Source organism: Neophocaena asiaeorientalis, unplaced genomic scaffold (assembly GCF_003031525.2).
Source record: "Neophocaena asiaeorientalis asiaeorientalis breed wild unplaced genomic scaffold, Neophocaena_asiaeorientalis_V1.1 scaffold15, whole genome shotgun sequence".
Taxonomy (NCBI): domain Eukaryota; kingdom Metazoa; phylum Chordata; class Mammalia; order Artiodactyla; family Phocoenidae; genus Neophocaena; species Neophocaena asiaeorientalis.
Genome location: NW_020185328.1, coordinates 10,357,628 through 10,370,849, shown reverse-complemented (window position 1 = coordinate 10,370,849; position 13,222 = coordinate 10,357,628). Strand labels below are relative to the sequence as shown.

The window sequence follows — 13,222 nt, the reverse complement described above, 5'->3', positions numbered from 1 at the left end:
ATATTCCAGACCTAAGATTCTGTGTTCATTCTGTTCAAAAAATAGATTATAAAGAGGCCTAAACACATATCTGAAATATGCAAAACGATGCTGTTAAGCTACAAAAATTCCTGGTTTGTTTTTAAGGGCTAAATTTGTCTGTACACATCATTATAAAAGAATTTCAAAGTCCTTTGCTTCAGCCAAAAAAACAACATTTATCAAACTTATGGCTTCAGAGTTGCCTGCTAACATGGTTATTGCAAACACATACTATTCTTTACAGAATATGTAAGCATACAACAACATGGATGCAACTAGAGGTTATCACACTAAGTGAAGCAAGTCAGAAAGAGAAAGACAAATATCATATGATATCACTTATATGTGGAATCTAAAATATGACACAAATGAACCTATCTATGAAACAAAAACAGAATCACAGACACAGAGAACAGACTGGTGGTTGCCAAGGGGGCAGGGGGTGGGAGAGGGATGGATTGGGAGTTTGGGATTAGCAGATGTAAACTGGTATATATAGAATGGATAAACAGGTCCTACTGTATAGCACAGGGAACTATATTCAATATCCTATGATAAACCATAATGGAAAAGAATATGGAAAAGAATCTATCTATATATATATATATATATATGTATAACTGAGTCACTTTGCTGTACAGAAGTAATAACACAACATTGTAAATCAACTATACTTCAATTTTAAAAAAGAGAGAAAATATAAGCATACAAACTACAAAGCCCAATTAATTTTAAAAGAAATCTAAAGTATAGATTAAACTTTATCTGTTGTAAACCATATCAACTAAATAATATGCCCAAGAAATTGTAAGCAAGCTTCATTTGGCATTAATCAAGTTTACTTTTACACTGGTATTAAATTCAGCAATCTGGTCCTGCCCTAATAATCTAACCAAAGTAAGTAAAAAATAATCTTAATTCCTGAATGCACTGTTACAGAAATAAACTACCGAACTACGTAATGATGTATACTCTGCATGATATGATGATAAGAAAAGTCTCCTAAAATATAACACCATTCCTTGGTGTTAGTTGTTGTGACCAAATAAAGTCTGATTTTTTCCAAAATAATTCAAATAACATAAATTTCTGTTTAATATGAAATATATATATACTTTTATTGTGTAATATTTGATATGTACAAAAACTATATATAGGGGCTTCCCTGGTGGTGCAGTGGTTGGGTCTGCCTGCCGATGCAGGGGACACAGGTTCATGCCCCGGTCCGGGAGGATCCCACATGCTGCGGAGCGGCTGGGCCCGTGCGCCATGGCCGTTGAGCCTGTATGTCCAGGGCCTGTGCTCCGCTACGGGAGAGGCCACAACAGTGAGAGGCCCGCGCACCACAAAAAAAAAAAAAAAAAAAAACTATATATAGTATAGGTGCGTATTTTTAATCAAAATACTAAAACAAACATTTGTGAATATACTACCCACTTACAGCCACTTTTCTTTTCTTTTTCTTTTTCTGGCTGCACCATGTACCTTGCTTCCCAATCAGGTATCAAACCCAGGCCCCAGCAGTGGAAGCACAGAGTCCTAATCACTGGACCACCAGGGAATTCCCTACAGCCACTTTTCAACATTTACAAAATTATTTACTTATTAAGGAAAAAATAATATAATCATGTAGAAGACACTACTGTAAATATCATCTCCTTACCTGATATTCATGAATCTCCAAATGAATTTCATAGATATTCAGCAAAAACAGCAGCAGATAACCAAAGATAACCACATGTCCCAAACCCTTATCTTAGGCTCTTAAACAGACTGAGGGCACTTCAGTTGGGAAGTATGGGAAAGAATGGAGGTGGGAACAAAAAGTTAAAAGAAGGATCTTCTGCTTTGTAGAGGGAGCTTAAGGTCTGAGTTTTACAAAATAGCTCAGTATTGAGGTTTATACTAATCTATATGGTATTCTAACTGCTTCCTAAAAGTCTTAATTGGCCAATCAGACTACAAATAACCTGAAAACAGGCATTGTAGTCCTTATTTCATCTGCACGTCATCACACATAAGGCATACAATAAACAATTAAATAAATATTTGCAAGGTGACTTTTAAGCTTTAATTCGCCTTAGCAGTATTCACAAGTCCCTACATCAACACTCTTGTACCTAACTGGGAGCCTACAGCAATAGGGGCACAGTCTTTGATTCTGTGTAGTGGGCCAGCTAACTCATGGTCCTCCTTTCTACACAGCTCTCTTCAGAGGCAAAAAGACTCTAAGAATCTATCCAGAGCAGTAATATGGGGGAAAAAAGAGAAGGAAAGAAAAGAACGCATAAAGGTCGGAAAAAAGCATAAGGGTTGGAAAGAAAGAAAGAAAAATAAACAGGTTATCATTCATAGATACGTGGTCTAGATAAAAATTCCAAAAAGAACCTATGACAGGGACTTCTCTGGTGGTCCAGTGGGTAAGATTCCAAGCTCCCAATGCAGGGACCCCAGGTTCAATCCCTGGTTGGGGACTAGATCCCGTATGCATGTCGCAACTGAGAGTCCGCATGCTGCAACGAAGAAGTCCACATGCTGCAACTAATAAGTCCACATGCCACAACTAAGAGTCTGCATGCTGCAATTAAGAAGTCCGCAGGCCACAACTAAAGATCCCATGTACGGCAACGAAGATCCCACGTGCCGCAACTAAGACCTGGCACAACCAAATCAGTCAATCAATCAATCAATATTATTAAAAAAAGAACCTATGACAAATTACTGGTGGCAGAACTAAGAGTTAATAAGCATTGTTGATAATATTCAAATGCAAATATCAACAACATTTTAGATACCAGCAATAAAAAATTAGAAAATAAATTTAGAAAAGATACCATGTACAATGACAACAAAACTATACGGGACTTAGGAATGAAGATATGTAAGACCTCTATGGAGAAAACTATAAATAACTATAAAAGACATAAAAAACTTAAGTAAATGAAGAGCCATATGATGTTTGTAGATGGAAACATTAATATTATGAAGATATAAATTCTCCCACAAGCTGACCTAAAAATGCAAAGCAATAATCAAAATCCCAAGAGGGGCTTTCATGAAACTTGACAAACTGCCCTAAACTTCACATGGAAAAGCAAAGGGCTAAAAATAGCCAAAGGAATCACAGTGGGGACTTCCCCGGTGGTGCAGTGGTTAAGAATCCACCTGCCAATGCAGAAGACACAGGTTCAATCCCTGGTCCCGGAAGATCCCACATGAGTCAGAGCAACTAAGCCCATGCACCACAACTATAGAGCCTGCACTCTAGAGCCCACGAGCCACAACTACTGAGCCCATGTGCTGCAACTACTGAAGCTCGTGCGCCTAAAGCCCATGCTCCGCAACAAGAGAAGCCACCTCAATGAGAAGCCCACATACTGCAACAGACCCAATGCAGCCAAAAATAAATTAATTAAAATTAAAGAACTTAAAAAAAAAGAACACAGTGAATGGACTCACCCCGTCAGGTGTCAAGACTCATTATAAAATTTTATAAAGCTACAGTAATTAAGACACTAGAAACCAATGCAGAAACAGACAAACAGAGCAAAACAGAGAGTCCAGAAAAGACATACATATAAGACAACTTGACATATGACAGGGGGCATTTCAAATCAGTAAGAACAGGATACATCATTCAGTGAATGGTATTGAGGCAACTAGTTATCCAAATGTCTTTTTTTGTTAAAAAAAAAAGAGTAATAATATACATTTAAAAAATCAGCTCCTGACTGCTTCCACAAAAGGCAGAAACAAATGATTCAAAGCATGTTGAATTATACAAAGGAAGAGCATCAGCAAAGAAATGGCAAAAGAAAAACACTGAAAATTTACTAAAAACCTGGAGTTGATTATAAAACTAAAATCTTAGAGAAGAATTTCAGTTTTGGAAGAGACCTAGTCTGGCTAGAATATATGTGAAACAGTAAAACAAATAGGTCAGAAAAGTGGTCTGAGAACCTGGGAGTGACAAGATGAGAGCTCTGCATCACGAAGATAACTCCAGAAACAAGGTACAGATTTACCAGTGGGGAGAGAGACTGGAGGTAGGAACCTTATTAGGAGATTATTAAATCCCAGCAAAATACAATGAGGGTGCAGAGAAATGGGAACAAACGACAGCTATATTATGGAGGCAGAATTACTGGATGTGCTGGCAAGAAGTACCTCCACTATCATTTTTTGTTTTCCTCCTACGCATATGGCAAGACCAAGGATCAAGTAAAGTCAAAAATCTTAGCTATATCTGAAATAAATACTTCCACAAAGTATTTGTCCTTCAGATGGCAGTTTTCTTTTCTAATTCAGAGAAAAAGTAGATTTATAAAGAGCATCTTTTTTTACTTTCCCAAATAACTGTGAACATGGCTTAAATACCTTGTTTCAGGAAATGCAAACTTATGTTACTACTAAAATATGAGAAAAATTAATTTCCAGAGACAAATAAATGCTGTCTGGAGCATAACTGAACAATATCACTGTAAAACAAGTTATGAACATGTGATAGCATCTACCTGTAACCATGTGTTTTTTTAAAATAAGAGCCTATTCAAAAACATTTATTCAGAGAACTAATTACAAAGAAATAAAATTTCCATCAGTATCAGAAAGAACACACACTTTGAAAAGATACCACATGTAACATAAAAGTCCAGAGTACTGGAAATGAGTTCATTTCTGCCACAACCAACAACATGACTGAACTGAAAGTGCAATAATTACAAGAACAACCAGGACACAAAATTCATATTTTAAGATTAATCTTCTAACAGGTTAAGAAAGAGTCAAATGTGGGCTTCCCTGGTGGCGCAGTGGTTGGGAGTCCACCTGCCAATGCGGGGGACACGGGTTCGAGCCCTGGTCCGGGAAGATCCCACATGCCACGGAGCAACAAACCCGTGAGCCACAACTACTGAGCCTGCAATCTAGAGCCTGTGAGCCACAACTACTGAGGCCGTGTGCCACAGCTACTGAAGCCTGCACACCTAGAGCCAAAAATAAATAAATAAATTTTAAAAAAGAAAGAGTCAAATGTATAAATTGGACAGGAATACATACAGGGATGATAAGTCAATGGCATTTAATCTTATTGCCTGTTTCATAGCGCAAATATGATCAAATACTGGAAATTTCATAGGAGTCAAACTAAAAGAACTTCAAAGAAAATGATAAGTACACAATTCAGGAGAGTGTCTGCCACTTGAGTGGACAGAGTGATATGAGTGGGAGATCGGTTAGGTGGATTCTGTGGTGATAAACCATGTTTTTTGTTTTTGTTTTTGTTTCGATACGCGGGCCTCTCACTGTTGTGGCCTCTCCTGTTGCAGAGCACAGGCTCTGGACGTGCAGGCTCAGCGGCCATGGCTCACAGGCCCAGCCGCTCCACGGGATGTGGGATCTTCCCGGACCGGGGCACGAACCCGTGTCCCCTGCATCGGCAGGCGAACTCTCAACCACTGCGCCACCAGGGAAGCCCAACCATGTATTTTTTAAACAATCATAGAACAGGCCTCATAAAAATGCCAGAATATATAGGAATGGATAACAAGTGTTTACCATGTACCTATGCTAAAATACGATATACATGTTATCTCATTTCATCTTCACAATTCTATGAAGCTGATCCTAATATAGTCCTCCGGCTTACAGATGAAGAATATGAGTCTAAGAAAGGTCAAGGTTTCCTTAGGTTTCATAGCTAGTAAAAGTGGTAGAGCCAGTATCTGAACCCATGTTTGTTTAACTCCAAAGCCCATGTTCTTAACCACTAAGCTATACTGTTTACAACTGAAAACACAGTGCAGTCTTTTGGTTGAATCTTCAAAAATTATCAGTACAATAACAAAATTATCATTTAACAATTATAATTTAACAACTATCTGAAAAACAGAAACTACAAATAAATGTAACACTTCTACATGCTGTTAGCTAGAAGAAATTGCACACAAATGGAACTGTACAGTAATATTATTTCAAGTCTCTGTGCATACCCTCCTGACTCTGTCTCACTCTGAGTTACAGTAGCAGGTGTATACGAAACACGCCAGAAAAAGAGTGGTGACCTAAATTTAACTCCCAGTGCTACGAACAGCACAGAAGGGCAGTTATGAGTCATAGGCATCCCACATGCAGATAAAATGTGCTGCCCTCTAGTGACTTCAACACCTTGCATTTAACAATAAGTGGTCTCTTGTAAGTGAAGGGAAATGACTGGTTTTTTAAAATTAGAGAACTAAAATCTTTATTTTATTTAATAATCAGAAGAACAGAGCAAATAACTTTTGTTTAAGCCAGAAGTAAACTTTTTGGTGTGTAAGAGCAAATACAGAACTATACCCAATAATGATTCATTAATTCAAAATAATTAAGGAAATATCAGTACAGAACATGACAAAAGTGAATTAGAGAATACAGGGTGGTTACATTTTATACAAGGAATTCATGCCTTAAAACGTAATTCAAACCCTGCCTAATTCAAAGCTACTTTGCTATAGGAATAAATGTAAAGAAATGCTGACATACAACTATTGTACTATATTCCTTTTCTCAAGCATAGTTTCAAAGCACAATAAATGACTATAATACGGTCTGTTTTTAAGAATGTTTTAAAAACACTAAGTATTGGTAGTAAAGTTTTTTGTATCACTATCACTTCCTTCCCAGATATCAAAAATATTTCCTATTTCAACACAGATGATAACTTGGCTTAGGGGTGAATTAGAGTTGTGATTTTAGAGCCATGTTGCCAGAGGTTTTTTTCATTTTTTAAATAAAAGGGCTCCTGCTTCAATTCCGCTCTTTTATTTTCTTAGCATTAGTTCCAATATTTCCAGGATGCTCTGTACTAAATTAACAGCATGAGTGTCAGCAGTTATTTGAGCTTCTTTATCACATTTAATTTAATGACCACTTGGATGATTATATTATAGAATATAAAAAACATTCTAAAGTTAACAATAAAAGTAAAATTAACAGCACAATTATCACCAAAACCATTTACATAAGTTCCCATGCATGTAACCAATAGTATAGTTCACTGGATATTGACATAGGATACTCAGTATTTCTGGTTACCAGCTGAAGTGGCACCACCTTGGGTAAACAAAATTTGTAATTCACCATGTCCATGAGCTTTGAAACTAAGAGATTCTTAATGAATTAAAAAAAATTTTTTTTGACACTTGCATTATTTAAAATTTTTAGTATGAAGTGCTATTTTGCACTTTTTCAAATCACAAAAAATTACTTACTTAAAATTAGCTTAACAGAATCACACTGTATTTTTAACAGCTTTATTGAAGTATAATTTACAAACCATAAAACTTCCCCATTTTAAGTGTACAATTCAATGAATTTTAGTAAATGTATAGAGTTGTGCAACTATCACCGCAATCCAGTGTTAGAATCATACATTTTTAAAACTCTGTTATTAACTTCACCTACCTAAACTAACCAAATAACTCACAATACTGACAAGTCAAAAGTATTTTTGGATCTGCTAAAGAGGATCAATATAATTTACTTTCAACAAATACACTGTTATCAAAAAAGAAAAACTCTAAGACGATTTTAAACATACTAAAAGAATCACGCTGAGGAGGATTTAAACTGTCCTCCTATAGTCCACAATGTTAACCTGGCAAACTACTTACTACTTACTATAAACAGTACAAATGAATGTAAAATTAAGTAGAGCCCCCGTTTATATTTTGAATTCCAAAATTAGAGAAATAAGTTTTGCTGAGGCTCTTATAGTCAATAAAACCTGACACATGTGCCTTTCAAAACTAAAATGATTTATTTATTTGCAAGTGAGTGTAAAACCATCCATGAATATTTGATGGCAAATACCTATCTACAAAACAGCTCAGCAATGACAATATTTCCAAATAATGTGAATTGATATTAAATCTTTTTCAAAAAAATTTCATATAATATTTTCTTAAATTTACTAGTTAAGTACATAAATACACACATATTTTGGCATAATACATAATAAAGTATCCCATGATCTCTTTATGATCAAGATGAAAAAAATATGAAAGTAGAAACAGTTGAATTTATAGCTTATTGCACAAGTTGCTAAGGCTACTTGAAAGTCATGCCTCAGATCTTTGACTCTGGCTCTGTCCACTTTAAAATATGGTATTGTGATAAAATAAGTAATATATATTTATCATGGTTCCTGGCACAGAGCTTCTAAAACTCTTGAAATTTCCTGAGCGATGGGGGTGAGAGGAGTATCTTCTGCTATTCATAATAAGCCCCTTTCAACTATACCTGAGTTTATGTTGATGAGGTGACTCTTGGAGGATGGGGGATGGTTGCCAAGGGAACAAGCCCTCTGATGAGAAAGTTGGAACTTTCAACTCCAACCCTGACCCCTGAAGGGAGAGAGGCTGGGGATTAAGTTAATCACCAATAGCCAAAGATTTAATCAGTCATGCCTACATAATGGAATCTCCGTAAGAACACCAAACTGTAGGGTTTAGAGAGCTCCAGGTTGGTGAACACATCCCGGTGCAGGGAGAATGTTGTGTCTGGACGGGGTATGAAAGTTCTACACCCATTCCCCATACCATGCCCTATACACCTCTTCCATTTGACTGTTGCCAAGTTATATCTTTCATAATAAACCAGTAATAGTAAGAAAAGTGTTTCCCGGAATTCTGTGAGCCGTTCTAGTAAATTATGAAGCCCAAGGAGGGAGTGGTGGGAACCTCTGATTTACAGACAGTTGGTCAGAAGCATGCGAGGCCTGGATTTGTGACTGGCATATGAGGGGGGGCAGCCTTGTGAGATGAGCCCTTTACCTGTGGAATCTGTGCTAACTCTGGGTAATTAGTGCTCAAATTGAATTAAATTGCAGGACACCCAGTTGGTATCCAAAGAGAACCGGAGAATTGCTTGGTGTGGAAAATCCACTCATTTGTTGTCAGAAATTGTAAGTAGAGGGAAATAAGTTTTCCTTTAAGCATTTTTTGTTAATGGTTTCAATGAGAGTATTGATGAACAAATAGACCAAACTGAACAAACTAGAAAGTGATAGAAAGCTAAAAGGGATGTCAAATCAAAATCTAAGCACAAGCATCTACTTCTCCAGACTTCCCTGGTGGTCCAGGGGTTAAGACTCCACGTTCTTAACTCAATGCAGGGGGCCCAGGTTCGACCCCTGGTTGGGGAACTAAGATCCCACATACCGCAACTAAGCCCATGCACCACAACTATTGAGCCCGCACACTGCAACTAGAGAAATCCTCGCACTGCAATTAGAGAAGCCTGTGTGCCGCAATGAAGACCCAGCACAGGCAAAATTAATTAATTAATTAATTAAATGTAAAAAAAAAAAGTGTCTACTTCTCCTTCCTAAAGGCCCATTAAAAATGACAGGAAGAGGGAATTCCCTGGCAGTCCAGTGGTTAGGACTCCGCACTTTCACTGCCGAGGGCATGGGTTCAATCAAGCCACATGGAGTGGCCCCCCCCCAAAAAAAAAAATGACAGGAAGTGACCGGGACACGAACCCGCGTCCCCTGCATCGGCAGGCAGACTCCCAACCACTGCGCCACCAGGGAAGCCCCAGACCAGAAATTTTAAAGAATACCTTGAAATTGGCCAAGGTAGGACCAGGTAGGTCCTATCAAATCACAGCCTAATATCCTAGAGGTAAAAATGATTGTCTTCCTCAGAGAGTTCCAAACTCCAACCTCATAAATACTGTTACCCTGTTCCCTAGACTTTTTATTTGTTAATATAATTTAATTCTCATAATTACTTTGTTAAATAGGTACTACATGCCCATTTTTCAGATGAAGAAGCTGAGGCTTAGACAAGTTATGTAATCATACAGCTAATAAATGGTGAAGACAGAATTTGAACCCAGTTAGTCTGAATCTTGAGTTTGTATTTTTAGCTATTATGCAGATATAGGCCAAAAGGTAATCCACTAGAATAACTCATTAAAGTGCTACACTAAATTCAGCTGGCACAGTTGGGCCCTCTCCCCCTATTCCCTCAGGTAAATACAGCAGTTCACGTCTTCAGTTCCTGGATTAAACCTTGATAACTCCCTTCTATAAAATGCGTGAGAGACTTCCCTGGTGGTCCAGTGGTTAAGAATCTGCCTTCCAATGCAGGGGACGCAGGTTTGATCCCTGGTTGGGGAACTAAGATCACACATGCCATGGGGCAACTAAGCCTGTGCACTCTAGAGCCCACACACCACAACTAGAGAGCCCATGTGCTGCAGATACGGATCCCGCGCTCTGAAGGCCACGCGCCGCAACAAAAGATCCCACATGCTGCAACGAAGATCCCACATGCTGCAACTAAGACCCGACGCAGCCAAATAAATAAATATTTTTAAAAAATAAAATGCGCGAAGTCTGTCTAGACTGCATAGAGGGCCTGAGAGAGGAGGAAAGATGCATGAGTTCATTGCAGATCCCCAGATAGATGTGGAGGAAGAAAAAATTTAAAGGAAAGGAAGATCCACACTAAATAAATGATACCACCACCAGAAATAAGGTTCCTTACTTCAGCAGCTGTGGGGATTCCAGACTACCTGCTCCAAGACATTCTTACAGGGAACTTTGCCACAAAGAGTTCACAGCCAATCCTCCCATTCAAAGAACATGTCTGTCTTCTAAGTGGTGAGGCAATACAGCATGGTGGTTTATGGACTCCAAAGCCAGCCGCCTGGGCCCAAATCTAAGTTCTGTCACTTAATAGCTATGTAACTCTGGGGAAGTGATTTAATACCTCTGTACCTCTCTCCCTGTCTGAAAAATGAGGATAACTATACTTACCTCATAAAAGTTGTAAGGATTAAGTGACATAATTTTTACTTAGAATTGTGCCTGACTCAGAGAAGAAACTATGGGCCTTACTTAGCAAAGGCCATGGAACATGGTGACATGCAAACAATGGTAGCTGTCAAATATTAAGTCCAGGGGGAAAGGCGATAAATTAGATGACTTCTAAAAAATCTTCCAACCTTGAAAACCTATCAAGTCCTTAGGAGAAAAAAAATTTGATTTTATCAAATAAGACAAAGCAAATTTCAAAACAATAAAGTATTCACTTAAGTCAGATCAATAAGGGGTGATTTAAATTCACCCCTGAGCCTCTGAAGGCATTTGTTAACCTCTCTTTATTTATGACTACTAATTGTAAGTTGCCTCTCATTAATATACATTAAATGTGTAAAATGAATTTGGATTTAGAGAATGAGGAGAGTTAACTGACTTCTAAGCAATTTTGATTAATATCACATCACAGATATAACAGAACTACTTCCCTTCTAGAGTCCTGGCCATAGATTCAGCTCTTTGAATCCAGAAGTTCCAAAATGGAAACTTGCGATATAGAAGAACATCCAAATAATTCCCAAGAAGGAACAAAATATAACAGCTTCATGTCAACTGGAATCTCCAGGGCAATAACAGGCCAAGGTACTGCTAGGCTGCAGGGAAAAGCCAGCCAGCCTAGTAGCCAGTGACAGCTCAGGTTAAGACATGGGTGGGGTCAGGAATTTATTACAAACCTAAGCTAACCAAATGGATAGATTGATTATGAGTCCCGCTCTAGAAATCCTACCCATTTAGAGTTCCAAATTAACAACAATTTCCTCAGAAACAACTTGAAGGCCCCAGAAATTAAGCCATTTTCCCAGGGGTCTTCTTGTCCAGATGCAATGTAAACCCAAAGCAGACCCTCTGGGCAATACCCAAAAAACCTTTATTACCTAATAAACTGAAGAAATCAGAGATGGATTCCACCAACTTCTATGGACAGTAGAAAAAAGAAACTTTGGGCATGCCAAACAGAACGAAATCTGAGATGCATATTAGAAGACTAACAAGTACAAGAACTACACATCTACATGATCCTTATCATGAGGCTAGACAGAAACTGCAAGCAGAAGATTACAACAGTGAGGGCAAAGCCTCCATTCCTAGAATAAAAGAATAAAAGTCTCAGGCCCTCTTCCTCTTCCTTCCTTATATTTATAATTTTTTCCTCCTTCTTTTTCTCTGTGGCTTTCCTTGCTACTTAACCACTTTGCTATCTCTTCTAGTTGTTCCATTCCCATTTTTACATTTGACTTCTTTTAAAAATGCTTCGGTGGCAGGGAGGAATTAGGAGATTGGGATTGACACATACACACTATTGATACTATGTATAAAATAGATAAGTAATGAGAACATACTGTATAGCACAGGGAACTCTACTTAATGCACTGGGGTGACCTAAAGGGAAAGGAAATCCAAAACAGAGGGGATATATGTATAGCCGATTCATTTTTGCTGTACAGTAGAAACTAACATTGTAAAGCAACTATACTCCAGTAAAAATTCATTTACAAAAATGCTTCTCTCTGTTCTTTTTCCTACTTACTATCATAAATGCCATTCTAATAAGTTATAAAAGAAATTGTGTAAAAAAATATGTAAATAGAAACCTTTGACAAATTCTATTTGTTGACATGAATACTGTCTACTTTTCTTCTGGCCTGAATCTCCATGTCAAAATATTATACCTATGCCAAAAGCAGAGAAACTTTTAAAAAACTATTCATTCAAGTCTAATGAATAATTTTTGGTGACAGTAACAGGATGAAAAAGCAAAGACCAAAATTAATGCAGAGGTTTCACATAACCCTCACTGTAACATACAGACAGATATTCATAATTCTAATACAAGTGAAATCTTTTACCTAAATTCAAAATATATAAATATGTAAACATCTCAAAATGCAGCCACTTTCAGTACTTCATGTTCAGAAATAAATGTGGAAAAACTTAACAAGCCTTAACAATTTTTTTTTATGAGAAAACAAAAATCCTCCTCAAATAAAAAAATTTAAATTACTTTTAACAAAAAAAATATATAATGTAATTTTATTTTATTTCATTCTTTGGATGATGTACTGAAGTCAAGGAAGCTCTTTTTTGGCCGCGCTGGGCAGCTTCCAGGATCTCAGTTCACCAACCAGCCCAGGCCATCACAGTGAAAGCCCAGGATCCTAACCACTAAGCCACCAGGGAACTCCCGGAAGCAAATTTAATCATTCTTTCCTTGGAAGACTTCACTTAAGAAGTCTTTTCAAAGTTCTTTTTTCTTTAAAGTAGGAAACAAAGGTAATGGTATATATTGACATATGTGTTGACTACTTACATCAAAATGTAGCCTGCAACTGA

The 13,222-nt window shown here is 37.4% G+C and overlaps 1 protein-coding gene across 3 annotated transcripts in view; it reads right to left on the bottom strand.

The window, feature by feature from the left end:
* MIGA1 (mitoguardin 1) overlaps window positions 1-13,222 on the bottom strand; it is an 89,042-nt gene that overhangs the window by 43,355 nt on the left and 32,465 nt on the right. The window lies entirely within an intron of this gene.